At 41.9% G+C, this 15,480-nt stretch overlaps 1 long non-coding RNA gene across 1 annotated transcript; it reads right to left on the reverse strand.

The window, feature by feature from the left end:
* Positions 1-4,653: 4,653 nt before the first annotated feature.
* LOC123379688 lies at positions 4,654-10,222 on the reverse strand. Its single transcript, XR_006584529.1, has 3 exons — positions 10,063-10,222; positions 8,491-8,615; positions 4,654-5,507 (listed from the first exon to the last, which is right to left on the reverse strand). It is a non-coding gene; the product is annotated as an uncharacterized LOC123379688 (long non-coding RNA).
* Positions 10,223-15,480: the final 5,258 nt, after the last annotated feature.

Raw genomic sequence — 15,480 nt, forward strand, 5'->3', positions numbered from 1 at the left:
GATTCCTGCTGGCAGAAGTCTTACACATGAGGCACAATGTATTGTCAATATTACATATGCAGATTCCACAAGGTCAATAATTCTGTAATCTATATCCTGAGTCTGCCTTGAGGGATGTGTAGAATCTTGGGATAAATTCTTAGTCACTCTCTTTTTAGAGATTAAAACTTACACCTGTGTAGTGGTCACCCCACTTACAAGGGTGTATTGTTTGAAAATTCATCACTCCTTTATTCAACAACTATTTATTGAACACGTACACAGTTATAGTGCCAGGGGTGGTCTGTCCATTTTCTCCCTATGCAGCTGGGGAGACAATGGTGGCATTGACATGACTGCATTTGAAAGGAGGAGCTGATTTTAGGCATGAAGACGAACAGTATTATTTTGGGTTTATTAACTCTGATATAGCATCATGGTAAAACATTCCATATCCAAACCACAGTTCCCAAAAAGAGTACCAAGGCTGAATAAAAATTGAGTGCAGTAGTACAGAAAGGTCTGAGGCTAAAGTATGGAGTCAAATGGGGTGCAGAGAACTGGAGAGAATAGAGTGAAGAGCAAACACTCTCAGGATGGAATTGAATCAGCAGCACAGGATGGGTTTGACGTGTGTTAGGAGCACAGACCTGGGAAAGTTTAAAGAGTCCAACTGGAGAGACAGGTTTAGTAGCAATTTTTATATGAGTCTTGATTTGGGGAAAGAAGATATGTGGGGGACAGGTATGTCCTACTGTGGAGAAGACAGTTTTAGCTTTTACAATTTGGTGAAGATAGCCTAGCAAATTCCCTAGTTTGAGAGAGTCACAAAAAACAGGCAGTGTAGTTGGGGCAAACAGCTGCAGTGACACCAGAGGTCAGCTCTGTGACTCCAGCAGCAGACTGTTCTTAAATCAGAGAGCCAAAACTGCATGAGATGCTCCTGTAGTAGTAACATCATCAATGCTATCACCACCATGTTTCCTTGAACCTTCAAAACCATTATAGGAAGCCCAAGACATGGATTAGTCTAGCTAATTTTCCTTAGATGCAAGGTCTTATAAGGGGAAGATAGAGTGATGTCCAAAATAAGGATACAGAAGCCACACTGGAAGTTTCTCTCATCAAGTTAGAAAGTCTAAAAGAAGCAAGACAGCTTTCCTAAAGGCTTTGAAGCTTCAAGTACTTCTCAGAATTCCTACCGCCATGTTAATGCTATTACCCAATTTCTTTTTCCTGAACATAGCTGAGTTTCTAAGCCATTTTTGAAAGCGACTGTAGCTATATAAAACCATAGTTATAGGAAAATGCAATCTGTTGATCTCTTCATGGTGGAGTCTATATATCATTTACACTTCACTTCTCTGTGGGTGGAAAAGCTTTTTTCATGGTTTATTTAGCAGGAAGTCATTTTGATCAGCAAGATGAGTAATACTTTACAGCTGTTTGCAATTACTGCCTCTGTTCTGCCAGGAGTTTTAACTATTATACAAACTGAAATACCAAATGAGTTGAGGCAAGATGGGGAGATGAGAAATGCATATTCATAGGCCCACTCATGTCACAAGAAATTATCCCTCATTTTTTTACAATTCCATTTTTCTAAATTCAAAGTCACATCTCAAGGTGATTTCTACTGACCTTTATAATTCTGAAGGCTTCTTCTTTTTATTTTTTAAATCAATGAAGGGGAGTACAACTGTAACACTAGGTCTCCTCTGATGACTGGGAAGTCACCATAGCTTAAGTCCCACATCAGCATGAAAAAAGTTTGGCAAGGAAAAAGAATACAGGCCTTCATCTGCATGTCTGTTTCTTCAAAACACCTATTGTGAAGGCACAATGACCAAAATAATTCCATTATCAGGAGAATAAAATGACTTAAATATTTTTCCCTTCTTATCTAACATAGACTTGGTTTAATAAATCTGCATAATGGGAAACTTAGAAACCCTTTTAAAATTGTCCGTGAGATTGCTGACTGGCCACTGTGTGGAAAGTAGGAGCTGGGAGCTAGAGAAGGACAGACAGACTGGGGTTCAAACCCTGACTTGCTTCCTCCTATCCGCATGACTTCAGGCAAGTTGCTTAATGTGCGAGATGTGGATCATAATGCTACAGTCTACCTCACGGAGTTATTGTGAGAATTAAGTGAGATGAGGATATGAAGTGCTTAGCACAGTTCCTAGTACAAATTAACATCTGCCATAAATAGGAACAAAGATCTTTCTAGAAATAATTCCTCATGATTTTAAGGTCCAAAGATCTTGTTCTTAATAAGGGAAATATGTCTCCCTCCCAACCCTGCTAACCTGGACCCACATGAACTGTGTCCTGCCTGATGCTACCCCTCCTGCTACCTACCCCTTTCCCCCACCATATTCAGGTGAGGGCAGGAGCCCAGGGAAAAAAGTCTTGGGATTAGTAGTTTTGATTGTCTCTGATTAGGTCACATGCCCATCCTTGAAGGGGGTAATACCACACTCAGATTGGCTAGGACTGGGTCACATGACCCCTCCAAGGACAGAAGAAGAATAGGCTTACTTAACTGATCCACTTTGGGCTGAGTTCAGGTAACTCTGCCAGCAAGATATTCCAGAAAAAGAAAAGATGGAATATAATTAGAATAAACAAAGTTATCATATCCTCATATGGACATTTCTCTTCCCTAGGCAGTTGACCAGAGGGTATATGGGATAAACTGATCTAGATTGCAGCGATTTATTGAGAAACGCCATGCCTATTCAAATCACCCTATTCAAACTGACAACAATTTATAAAACTTGACTATATCCAAAAGCCAGCACTCCAGTGAAAGGGTAATGCAATGCATTATTAATACATGTTAATAATTAATAGCTACTCTTAGGGATACCCTGCTCTTCGCTTAGCAGAAGATGTTAGATGATAGACGAGCAATTGATCAAAAGGTCAGAGGGTTGCAGGCATCTGTGTGATGTAGCAGGCACTGGAGAACTACCGTGAATATCCCAGGAATTTTCTGTAGGTATCAATAAAGCAAGATTTTGGTTCCCAAACACTGACCTGACTTCTAGTTTGGCGAACTTTGTATTTTCCATTCACATTTAGCTTCCAGTATTTTCAAATGGAGGTTAATGCAAGGAGATGGCCCAAAGGATAAGGGTGGGAAAGAGAATTTCTTCACTACGCACCATGCGATGCACATGTACTCCATGATGAAAGAGTGCTGATGAATGGGAAGTTCTGTTACCTCATGAGGCTGAAGGGAAGATGTGTAAAGAGAGGAGGGTCTGATTTCAGATCTCACCCACACTCACATATCCCAGGGAATTCAGGAAATTCAGATTTGGACATGACCAACCTGAGTCTGCTGCCCGCAGGCCTGTGCCCAGTGCCTTCCCAAGCATGGTTGCACTTCGTCCTCAGGAGTGTTCTGGGAGGTGGGTGATTGTCTCCCTTTTCTAAACATGAAGAAATTGAGGTCAGAAAGATCAAGATCACAAGACTTCTCAGTGGTGAGCTGGGAATTGAATCCAAGTCTTGTAACTCTCTTTCTCTGATATTCCTCTCTTTCTACCATATCCCTCTTTCCAAGACAAAATGCACTTTGAGTCCAGCTGGATTTTTTTCATGTGATCTAGATTAATGAGGTGTGTTTTTTTTTTTTAATTTTTGAAAAACACAAGCATGACTTTACTAGAATGGAGCAAAAATTGTGAGCACTGATCTTTCCCCTTCTCAGAGAGGCTACAAAGGCACAAAGACTTAGAATTTCGAAGATGGCAATTTCTCTAAAAGTGGCACTAATAATCAATGTCTGCTACTCACTCACATCCCTTGCTCCAGGATAGTAAATTAGGGGTTAGGCTAGAAGGAACTGGCAAACAGCGTGAGCTTTGAATTACAAGGACACAGATTTGAAGACAGGCATAATTATAACTGGCATAACTTTGGAAAAGTTACTCGACCTTACTGAGGCTCATTTATGGAATGCAAATAACAAAAATAATGCCAAGTGAGAAGTAATTAAAATAATATACATAAGGTATTTATTGCAAGACCTGGTCCATGGTGAGGATATCATAAATGATGGTATTTTTATGAGTAATACTGATAGTATTAAGACTATTAGTGTTCTTTAAGATTGATCAGTGCTAATAAATACATTTGGTTGGAGGAGGGAAATACATTAGTTTAGTTCATAGAAATATGACACACTCAGTGTGTAAATTCATGGAAGGCAGGGGTGTAACAGAAAGGCACTGAGGAGGAGGCAGGAATGTGTTATAGCACTGAGACCTGAAGTGTGAGAGGAGTCAAGGGCAGAACAGGTATCCAGAATGGAGCTGCTGGCCCCAGATATGTGGAGTGGCAGTGACTCAATAAAGTCACAATGAGCAAAACCTTTTGTAAGTACCTAAACAGAAATTAAGGATAGAGAAACAAAGGGTCTTTTTAGGTCCAATCTAGGGAAGGGTTAGGTCCAATTTAGGGGAAAGTCTAGAGAAGAATTTAGTTCAGTGAATGAAGGATAAAATTACAAGGGGACAGTCTTGAATTATTTAAACAAATAGTGTTTGCTGAGCCTATAACCTCAAGAATCTTTGGGGTCATAGTGAAAGCAAACCAGGTATTTATGGATCCATATAGTGTCACCTGCATAGCCACTGCTCATGGCCACCTCTGTGTGGACTTGAGGTGGTTTTTGTGTATCAGCTGCCTCAATTTCCTTCCTGCTCTTTGTTGTCACCATGGAGGGTCAAACTCACCTAAAGACTAGAATAGGCAGAAGACCCAACCATTTACATTCCTGTCTGGGCTCCCTTGCCAGTTCTGACCCTTTTGAAAAGTAATCCATTGAAAAAGAAACACACAGCCCTGCTGCTGTGAGAAAAGAATCCTCAGGGTTGGGGAGAAGTTTCAACGTCTTATCTGATAATAGAGCCATATTGTCTTTGAATTATGCTATTCCAGGGAGACAGGGAACTCTAGGTCCTGAGAAGGGTTAGTACCTGACACATAGCAGTACACTCTACAGGGCTGGAGGGAGGGAGGGAGGAAGGGAGGGAGGTAGGAGAAAGGAAGAAGGAAGGGAGGGGAGGAAAGAGGAGCAACAAAGCTAGATTTTTGGCTTTAAGCTTGATTCTTTTAACTGTAAAAAGAGCTATGTCACTGATTAGATGGCAGATGAGGAGGCAGGGGTGCATGTTGATATCTGCTGAGCTGAAAGTGCCCCGGAAGATTAGGAAGGATGCTGGGCCAGGAGAATCAGAAACAAGGCAGCCCTGAAGTGCAGGAAGGTAGAGTAGTCTTTGTTCCATGTACCAGGGATTGGGGCTTTTTCATCATTGACCTGAGTGCTATCTGAGGATGCTGAGGGACTGTGGAGTCCTATAGGATTTTGTGTGCCTGGGCTTCCTCTCCTGCTGCAGACACATCTCGTCACAATTTCTTCCTGGGATTCCTTTGTAATAATCCGGATTTAGAAGTCAGAAGACCTGGGTGGAGATGTGACACTGCTGTGGACTTCGGGAAGGTTACTTAACCTAAGGAAGATAAGACAGCTTTTTAGAAGGTGGTTGTTGGATTCGGTGATAATTTGCATATGAAAAGACTTTCTGTAGTGATATGGTTATTGGGAAGTCTTTGCCATTAGAAGACAGAGCATTGTGCAAGGGGAGGAGCTTAAACTTTGGAGTCACAGATATTTGGTTTGGTTTTGAATCAAGGATATTTTATCACTAGCTCATTTCTGTGGGCAAGTTGTCAAAAATCTTTCATTCTGTATGATTTTTTAAAAAATTATGATTTTTTTTTTTTAATTTAAGAGAGAGTGCGAGTCTGGGAGAGGGACAGAGGGAGGGAGAGAGAGAGAAAATCCCAATCAGGCTCCAAGTTCAACATGGAACCACACATGGGGCTTGATCCCATGACCCTGGGAGCATGACCTGAGCTGAAATCAAGAGTTAGACACTCAACCAACTAAGCCACCCAGAGCCACCCAGGTGCCCAAATAAGAAAGTCTTTCTTTCTTCTTTCTTCCTTTTTTTTTTTTTTTTTAAAGTAGGCTCCACACCCAGCATGGAGCCCAACACGGGGCTTGAACTCACGACCCTGGGATCAAGACCTGAGCTGAGATCAAGAGTCTGACGCTTAACCAACTGAGCCACCCAGGTGCCCCTCTTATCCTATATCCTGTTTTTAAAATCAACATAGTGATACCTGCCTTCCAGTGTTGCAGTGTAAATAATGGAGGTACTATAAGTAATATTGTTATAACTGATTCAACAAACTTTTATTGGGCTTCTAATATATGCCATAAGACTTGGAATTCAAGACATAAAGTATAGTTTCTGATCTCAAGAATTTCACCATCTAATGGAAGACACGAGGTATACACAAATAGAATGAGGCTGGGAAGTGCTAGCAGAGGTGGGTACTAAGTGCTAGGGAGCATAGAAGAGGTTGCATTTCAGCTGCTTCTGGCGACGAGCAGAGTTCTCCAGGTAGAGGAGGTGAGGAGGTCACTCCAAGCAAGAGGAAGAGAAGCAGAGGATGTGGTGTGGTGCGGCTCACTGGGCAGGCTAGAGGAAGTCGGCCAGCTGGGACTCAAAGTAGGAGGACAGGTGAACAAGAAACGTGCTCCAGGGTCAGATCACATTTATCCATGTTAATAAAAACACAGTTCAACTGAGTAAATTCTAAAGATCTTACTGGCTTTATACAACGATTCACAGATCAGGCAGCATCCAATCTAGCAGACAAAAAGGAGCTCCAAGGAACTGTACCAAATAAAAGACTTTTATCTGTAGAAGGGAGCAGGGATGAGGAATACTAGGCAAAAAAGCAGATTGATTTTTGCAGGGTTGCTTCCCATACAGATGATGGCAGGGGTCTATAAGGAAAATTGTTTAAGTAATGCTGATCAGGCGATTCCTGATCTGCTGGTTTAAGATTCCATTTCTGGGAGAGCCGAAACTGTAATTAAGTCTCGATTTAGAGATGTGGGGCTTAGCATAAACAAATCCATTTTAGGCTTGTTGTCTTGTTTTCAACACCTGCTAAGAAATTTGAATTTATATTGCAGCTTTTCTCTTAGTTTAATCTCTCCCTGATATACCGTGATCCATTGGTTTGCAAAATTTTTGAGAACTCTGTGTCACCCAAGTGAATTTTCCTGGTGGAAGGATTTTCCAGATTTCTAAAGATTGGGACTTTGTTTATAAAGTAGCTGGCCTCCTCTGTATTGTCAGAGTCCCTGACATAGAAAGCCACGAGAGATAACAACATCTAGAATTTTCTGTGCAGGCTATTTACAGAACAAAGCCAGGGAGGTTACAGGAGCCCTGTTATTCACGCAGGATGACACCCCAATTCATTCATTCACTCATTGCAAAGGCTCCCTGGCCCTGCTCGGGCTGCCGGGTGGGGCTGACACACCCCCTCCCCCTGATGTCGAGCTACTTCATAATCACCCAGCAGCAGCACCTCACACTGTCCCATTAGAGAGGCGTGTGCAGCCCGCTTGTTGGGCATGTTGATGCAAGCTTGGGAAGGAAAACATAATTCACTTTTGCCAGTGACAGAAATGTTAACACTTACTTGAAATAGCTGATAATCTGACACAGGAGAGTTAAAGGATTACTGTATTTCATTTGGCTAATAAGAAAAGCTGTTTAAAAGCTACATTAAAAAGACTTAATGTATGGTGACTGAGCATTGCTTTAATGTATTCTGTGTCATCAACTATTAGAATGCTGTCCCCCTCTTATTGCATTACCATAGATTTCTGCCTCTTTTCTCTGGGAAGAGATATAGTAGGAAGCAACATCCGTTCACAGAGATCATTTACAGAGACATTCATCCGGTAGACATTTCTCAAGTACCTACTGTGTGCCATGTGCACACCATGTGCTGGGGAATCAAGGACAAAGGAGATGAAGTCCTTAACCTCTGAGCCGTGGCATGTTTTTAGAAAGAATTAACTGGAGAAGACAGTAGACAAAAGATAAAGAAAAAACCTCATGTTTGAAATTTAGTTGATAGGTGAAATGTGCTTCTTCACTTACCATTTAAGGAATGAGGAAGCGGAGGCCTAGAAAGCTCAGTGACTTGCTGAGGGCATGGGGGCCAATCAGAGGGAAATCTGTGTCTGTGCCCCTGAACTCTGGCTTCTTCTTTTAAAGCTGGAACACTATTCCCTGCAGCCCCATTCTCCTTGTGGGTGAGAATGAGTGCTCTGGGTACACAGCCCTCCCCCATGAGGCATATTCATCCCTTCCTGATGCTACCTACACCATGGAGAACAAGCAAGCTTGGGAGGGATTTCTAAGGGCTGTGACCAGTGACCAGACAGGCCTCGGTTAACCGTACTAAGAAAGTTACTGTATGTGATCGGACTTTGTGCACATGTAGTACCGTTTAGACTGGAGGGTAGCTACTGGCTCTATTGATTGGACCAGCCTGTACCCTCTCCAGGGAAGCCACACCTTGGCCCCAGAGAGCCATTCCCCCAGTGGTGCTGCATACCTTCCCTCTCCAGGCTTCTCTGTCTTCCTCCACGACTCCCCACATCTTCTGGTCAGAGAACCATACTGCTGTCCCTTTGGATGTCGGCTCTTGGCATCTTTGTGAGACACAGCAAATGTGGACACCTGGAAAGCATACAGGGACTCTTCCTACTAAGAAGGCAGCTCCTTCCTTACTGGTTACAGTGTCACTGTATACTTGTTAGGGGTGGGGCCAGCACATTCTCACTTCTCAGGTCCGGACACCAGAACAGGTAAATAAGCACACATTTACCCAAAGGTGGGGATTATTGAAACCCAGGCACCTGGATTCCCAGCCTATCCTGTCTCACTGGATTCTCATCCCGGATCCCATACTCTGTTTACTTGCTGATTTACCCTGAGTGATAAAATTGCTCCTTCAGAAGGAGTTCAAACATAGTAATAACTAGGCTTCCTTACTGCAGTTAAAGGAAACTAAACGTCACTAATTTAGACCCAGCAGGAAAAATGTCATCTGAATTAGAGAACACTAAAACATAAAGCACTACATATATTTCTGGCAAGAAAAATTCACTGAGGTCCAAAGGAGTCGAGGACATTCTATTTTGTTCATTACCACATTTCCAGTCCCTAGCACATTCCTCATACGTAGGGAATGCTGAATCCTGGTCAAATGAATGGAACAATGAGCCAGTGAAAAGTAATAAGACAACTATTTTCACTGTCAGATAAATATAGAAAGAGCTGGCTACATAAATTGCAGGCCTCAGTTCAAAATCCAGGAAACAAATGCTATTAAAGATGCTAAAATATAAAGCGTTTTTCTTTCTTGTGTAGTCTAGTGTGTCAGGGTCCTTTTTCACTTGCCATTTAATGTCATTCTATGTAAAGGAAAAATTGAAAATTAGAATAATTAGTATGAATTTTACTGTTTGTCATTATATTGCTCAATGCCCATTTCAAATGCAAACACAGGAACATTTTTAACATATTTGCAGAATAACCACACTCACTCAATTTGTATTTTGTGTCTCACACACGCATATGTATTTTGTTCTTACTGGAACAGTGGAAACTGTACACCAAATTCACTTTTTTTCCCCACTTTTTTTTTTAAATGCTTTTATTTACTTTTGAGAGAGGCAGAGTCTGAATGTGAGCAGGGAAGGGGCAGAGAGAGGGAGACACAGAATCCAAAGCAGGCTCCAGGTTCTGAACTGTCTGCACAGAGCCTGATGTGGGGCTTGAACCCACGAACCATGAGATCATGACCTGAGCTAAAGTCGGACGCTTAACCGACTGAGCCACCCAGGCGCCCCCCCACTTCTTGATGAGTACAGTCTATCAATACTTTCTACCTGTACCTTACCGATGAGTAAGGAAGGACTGAAAGAAAAGGGAATCACAAGTTGCCCTCTTTCCCTTTCCTTCTAAGCCACCACCTGCAGCACAACCTGTGGGCTGATTCAGGGAGGTAAGAAAGGATATGATAGGGTTTGTTGGTCATGTGTGCTTCTTAAAATGCCATTGCTTTCTTTCTGCATTTGAAACAAGTTCTGGTTCAACTCAGTCACAGGTTGAACACATTTACCTTGTCCTCACTTTGAGTCTTACTGAACACGCAGACATTGTGGGTCCGTTGGAATTCTGTGCTCTTAGGGCATCAGGTAGGAGTGACGTGGAAGGGAGAACATGCATATTGAGCATCACTCCTCTGCTCCTGCCCCTGCTCCATAGTTCCACTGGATTTGACTTCTAAAACACAAGATCAGAGATAAAATCATTAGGGATTTCAGTATAGTGACAGGAGGGCGTTAAACCAAGCACAATGCAGGATGCACACCTATGAAGCCAGTTCTGCAAACTAATGGCCAGGGTCACCGGATAGAGTTCTGATCCAGCTCATTCTAATACAGAGCAGAAGCTCATTAGAAATCAGCAATCTAAGAGGCACCTGGGTGGCTGAGTGGGTTAAGTGTCAGACCCCAGCTCAGGTCCTGATCTCGCAGTTCATGCGTTCGAGCCCTGCATCGGGCTCTATGCTGACAGCTCAGAGCCTGGAGCCTGCTTGGGATTCTGTGTCTCCCTCTCTTTCTGCCCCTCCCCCACTCATGCTCTGTCTCTCTCAAAAATAAACATTAAAAAAAAGAAATTGGGAGCAGTTGTTGCCAAAGACCCTAAGGATTATATAGTCTAATATAGTTAATATAAATAATTAATAATAAATGTAAATTAATATAGTCAACATAAACTATATTATAGTTTTATTATTCAACAAATATTTATTGACTGCCTTTGATGGAACAGAATTATGCCTTCTCTGGGCTTACTTATAATACACATTCATTTACATTGTCTTCATTGTTTGGTTAGTACAAAAGTAAATTTCAAAACACTCATGTAATTATTATAAATTCTAAATCAGTAGAGTCTGGACAAATATTTTCCTACTTAGGAGAATCGCCTTAACTGTGGGACTTCAGATTTGGAAAACCACTGTGGTGAGGGAATTCATTTTTGAGGAACTGAAGATCTTAACGGAATTATTAAGACAAATATCAGAAATATTCACATAAAAGCTCTTATAAATGTCTTTGTATTAAAAAGAAACCATAAAAATACTAAATATAGTCAAGCAATGATCTCCCCCTAAATTATTAATAATGCATAGCATATTTATTTCTCTTCACCATATTTAGCTTGATTGAAAGTTTTCAGTATCTTTCTTCCCCACCATTTCACTAGGACAGTTGTCAATTTGCTTTGCTTCGGTAAACGGAACGTGTGCCTACAAGCATATTTATGTGTTTTTCTCACCCCTTACACAAATGTTCTATGCCTTCCTCATGTTGTGGCTGGGAGCCCTCTTTCCTGATGTCACCCCCAGTGTGTGCAGTGGAGTCAGAGGAACTCGGCTGCTGGAGATGGAAACGGTATTGAAAAGCCTTTAATGCGCTTTGTGAGGAGGTAGTCAATGCTCTTCCCTACCCGAATGGCTCGGGATTAGATTGCTTAGGTCTGCACATGCTCCCTCCTTTTCTACATTCAGCCACTGATGGGCCCTCTTCCTCCTTCCTAAGAAAGACAGTTCTAAGGGACTGATTTTCCCTCGTCTCCCCTTATCTTTCCCAAGGCTACAGTGCAAAATCTCCTTTTTCTTTGCCATCTGCTTTACCTTCTCTTCTATTCCCAAATCCCAGCTCTTTCTCTCTATTTTTATTTATTTTTTTATTTTTTTAATTATTTTATTTATTTATTTTTTTTTCAACGTTTATTTATTTTTGGGACAGAGAGAGACAGAGCATGAACGGGGGAGGGGCAGAGAGAGAGGGAGACACAGAATCGGAAACAGGCTCCAGGCTCTGAGCCATCAGCCCAGAGCCTGAAGCGGGGCTCGAACTCACAGACCGCGAGATCGTGACCTGGCTGACGTCGGACGCTTAACCGACTGCGCCACCCAGGCGCCCCTAAATTTTTTTAATGTTTATTTATTTCTGAGACAGAGAGCATGAGTGGGGGAGGGGCAGAGAGAGAGGGGGACACAGAATCCGAAGCAGGCTCCAGGCGCTGAGCTGTCAGCACAGACCCCGACGCAGGTCTTGAACCCATGAACCGCGAGATAATGATCTGAGCCAAAGTCAGACCCTTAACTGACTGAGCCACCTAGGGGCCCCTCAGTTCTTTTTAAAAATTACTCCCAAAAGGACTAGCTTGCCATTCATGTCTTGTAGAACCAAGTTGCTAAAAAGGTTTATAGAAGTAAATTTGTGTAAAACTGAATTTTTCTTAAGGGGAATTTGCAATTACTAGGCATAACTATATGTTTCTTCTTTGTGTGGAAGAAAGCATGGGTTTGGATTAGATAAAGGAAGTTTCAGATTTTAGCTCTGCTTCCTTAGTCACAAAATGACTGACCTTAGGAAAACGTACACACTTCTCTGAGCCTTGGATTTCTCAACTCTCCCCAAAATGGAAATAATAATATCTACCTTGTGGGCACCAGGCCAGGTTGTTGAATTTGAGGCAGACTGCAAAATGCATAAGCACTGTGAGGCAACTTATACAGACTTGTGTGTGTGTGTGTGTGTGTGTGTGTGTGTGTGTGTGCTTGGCTGCATGCACACATGTATGGAAAGAGAAAGGTGTGGGGGCACCTGGATGACTCAGTCAGTTAAGTGTGTGACTCTTGGTTTCAGCTCAGGTCATGATCTCATGCTCCGCATCTGGCTCTACCAGGACATTGCGAAGCCTATTTGGGATTCTCTCTCTCCCTTTCTCTTTCTGTCCCTCCCCCAATTGTGTGTGGGCTCGCTCACACGCTTTTGCGTGCGCGCGCGCTCTCTCTCTCTCTCAAAATAAATAAACATTTAAAAAAAAAATTGTGGAAGAATTTTCCACAAATGTTGATGGCGGCTGGCTTTGGGAGACATTTGTTTTTTTCCCTTATATCTTCCTGTAATGTTTGAATACTAATTAGTATATTAGCTGAGAAACCTTAAGTAGCAGGTTGTTGTAGCCTTAAAAATGAAAAAAGATTATACACACACATACATGCACACACACATGTGGATGATTGCGTGTGTTTGTGTATATTTACAACCTGATATAAATAGCTACAACTTACTAAATTCTTGCTGAATTCTAGGTGTTTTGCTATGCTCATTGTGCCCATTGTTTAGTTTAATCCTTACAATATCTTAACAGGTTGATATTACTCTAATCCTAGCACAATGTCTCATTCATCGTAGGTACCTGGGAAATGCCAGTTTTCCTTCTTTCTTCTGTGTTATATGATTGCTTCGATTTTTTTCTTATTCTATTCATCACCAAAGACAGAAGCAATAGCTGATAGGTTTTCAGTGCTTTTGGGCACTGAAAATGGCATTTAATATTTTGGGGGTTGATGAAGCATTCCAGGCAAATATTTCACACATAATTTTGGGAGAAAGGGCTTCTCTGCTTTAATATGTACTTCAACTCTGATATCTCTCTGTAGAGATTTAGCTTTTTATTTTCTAATGACTGCTCTAGCTGGCTTTGTAACAAGGACGAAGTATGAGATTTGCTTAAAATTGATGCACATTATCAGTTGTTACCTTTTGCTATATAAATATTAACTAGGTTGTTTTCTCTCGAAAAGAAACATACAGTGGCAAGTACTTAAAATGTGACGGGATAGATTGGAGACATAGAAATAATCTACTTTCTTCTAAAAATGTGTCTTTTGCTCCCTTCCGAGCATTAATTACCCAACTTTCAGACTCCTCAGATCAATAATTATTCATGACTGGGACCCATCAGCAGCTAGTAAGTGCTTTTGTGCAATTTTCAGGTCACTTTTGTTGTTGGAGCTTTTCCATTCTGTCACATGGAAATCCTTTTCTGCCGAGCATAAGTGAACACTTCTCAGCTGTGCTCCACAGGGGAGAGGCAATTCCAAGAAGGGCAGAGAGAGATGGAAAGGGGGAGTTTCAACCTTTACGGATGAGAATGTGTATTTATTCTTTCAAAACAGTAAACCTTGGAAAAAAAATATTTACAAAGAAAGCAAGCATGTGCAGTGGCTCGCAACAGCTGAGGGCAGCTGAAGCGTCCTTGGTGACCGGGGCAGATGTAATGGGAGGTAAGATTTCCATCGCTGCTGAAGGGCAGAGCGGACCCAAAATGCCAGTGCAACTTTTGCATTTCTCTGACATACCTATTTACAACAATCCAAGCCCTGAATTGCTCTAAACTTAATGTGGCTTGCTTTAGAACGCAAGGCAGAGAGCCCAAGGGGAGATGTAGCAATTCTTATTGCTGTTGAATTGTTCCATATTGATTACACATAAAAGCTATTTGTCAGCTCTTCTCTTTTCTCGGCCACGTCCACCCTTCAGCCTCTCACATCCTCAAATGACCCAGTGGCCAACAGGACAGAAACTCTCTGGGTGTCTTAGTGGAACTTCCTTGTAATGTGACAGCCCTCAGTCAGGGATGCCACTGAAAGGACTGCGGGCAGGGGAGGAAGATGAGCTGAATGGCCTGCCCTGCTGAGGGCCCTTCCAACTTTGTGGTTTCTGATTCTTTGTGAGTTCAGTGTTAAAGATGCAGACCCATCCTTTCATATGTGTGGTCTGTTCGTAAATGCTGACAACATATGTGTTTAGGAAAAGCTTCTTCCTAAGTACGAAAGGAAGGCCAGTTTGTGTGTCCACATGCACAGGTAAGGAGTGTGGTTGCGCATGTGTGCGCACACACACACACACGTGCACACCTAAAGATCTTGAAATTGGGGCTTGACAAAGAATTTTCACTTCTTTGTTGCAAATGTGAAGCCTAATCTACAAATAAATCCTGAATGTGAAGGTTGACACTGTTTTAGAAACCAATAGAGCAGTTAGTAAACACCTTTTATTGCAGGGCCCACACTCAGTGTTTCATCTCAGACAGTATTTTCCATTGGCTTATTTCCCTGTTGTCCTGGGAGGAGTCCAGCTCCATGTCAGGAGGGCAGTGAGAGTGGAGACATGCAGAGACAGCCATGCAGAGGATGAAAAACACAAAGTAGGGCTTAAAAAAAAAATTTTAAGGCATGGCATGAATACAGTTAAAGTGCCTAATCTTGAGGTGTCAAGCTCAATACAATTTCACATGTGTGTATGTGCTCATGCCCCCCACCTAATTCAAGACCTAGAACATTTTAGGCACTCCAGAAGTTTCCCTCCTACCCTTTCTCACTCAATACCACTTCTCCAGAGGTAAACACTATCCTGATTTTTATCACCACAAGTTAGTATTCAGCATATACACATATTTTTTGACTTCTTTAAGTCAACATTTTGTCTATGAGATTCATCTGTTTTATCACATATGAGATGTGATAAAAAAAAAACCTCCCAGAAATTACATCTTCAAATGTATATTTACCTTTGAAGTGGGAGGCAGCAAACTTATGCTAAGTTTGTGGCAATGCTTCAGGATGTCTAGAAACTTACCCCAGAATCTTCTTCACAGCCAGTGCACAAGG

The sequence above is a fragment of the Felis catus genome, chromosome C1, assembly GCF_018350175.1.
Source record: "Felis catus isolate Fca126 chromosome C1, F.catus_Fca126_mat1.0, whole genome shotgun sequence".
Taxonomy (NCBI): Eukaryota; Metazoa; Chordata; class Mammalia; order Carnivora; family Felidae; genus Felis; species Felis catus.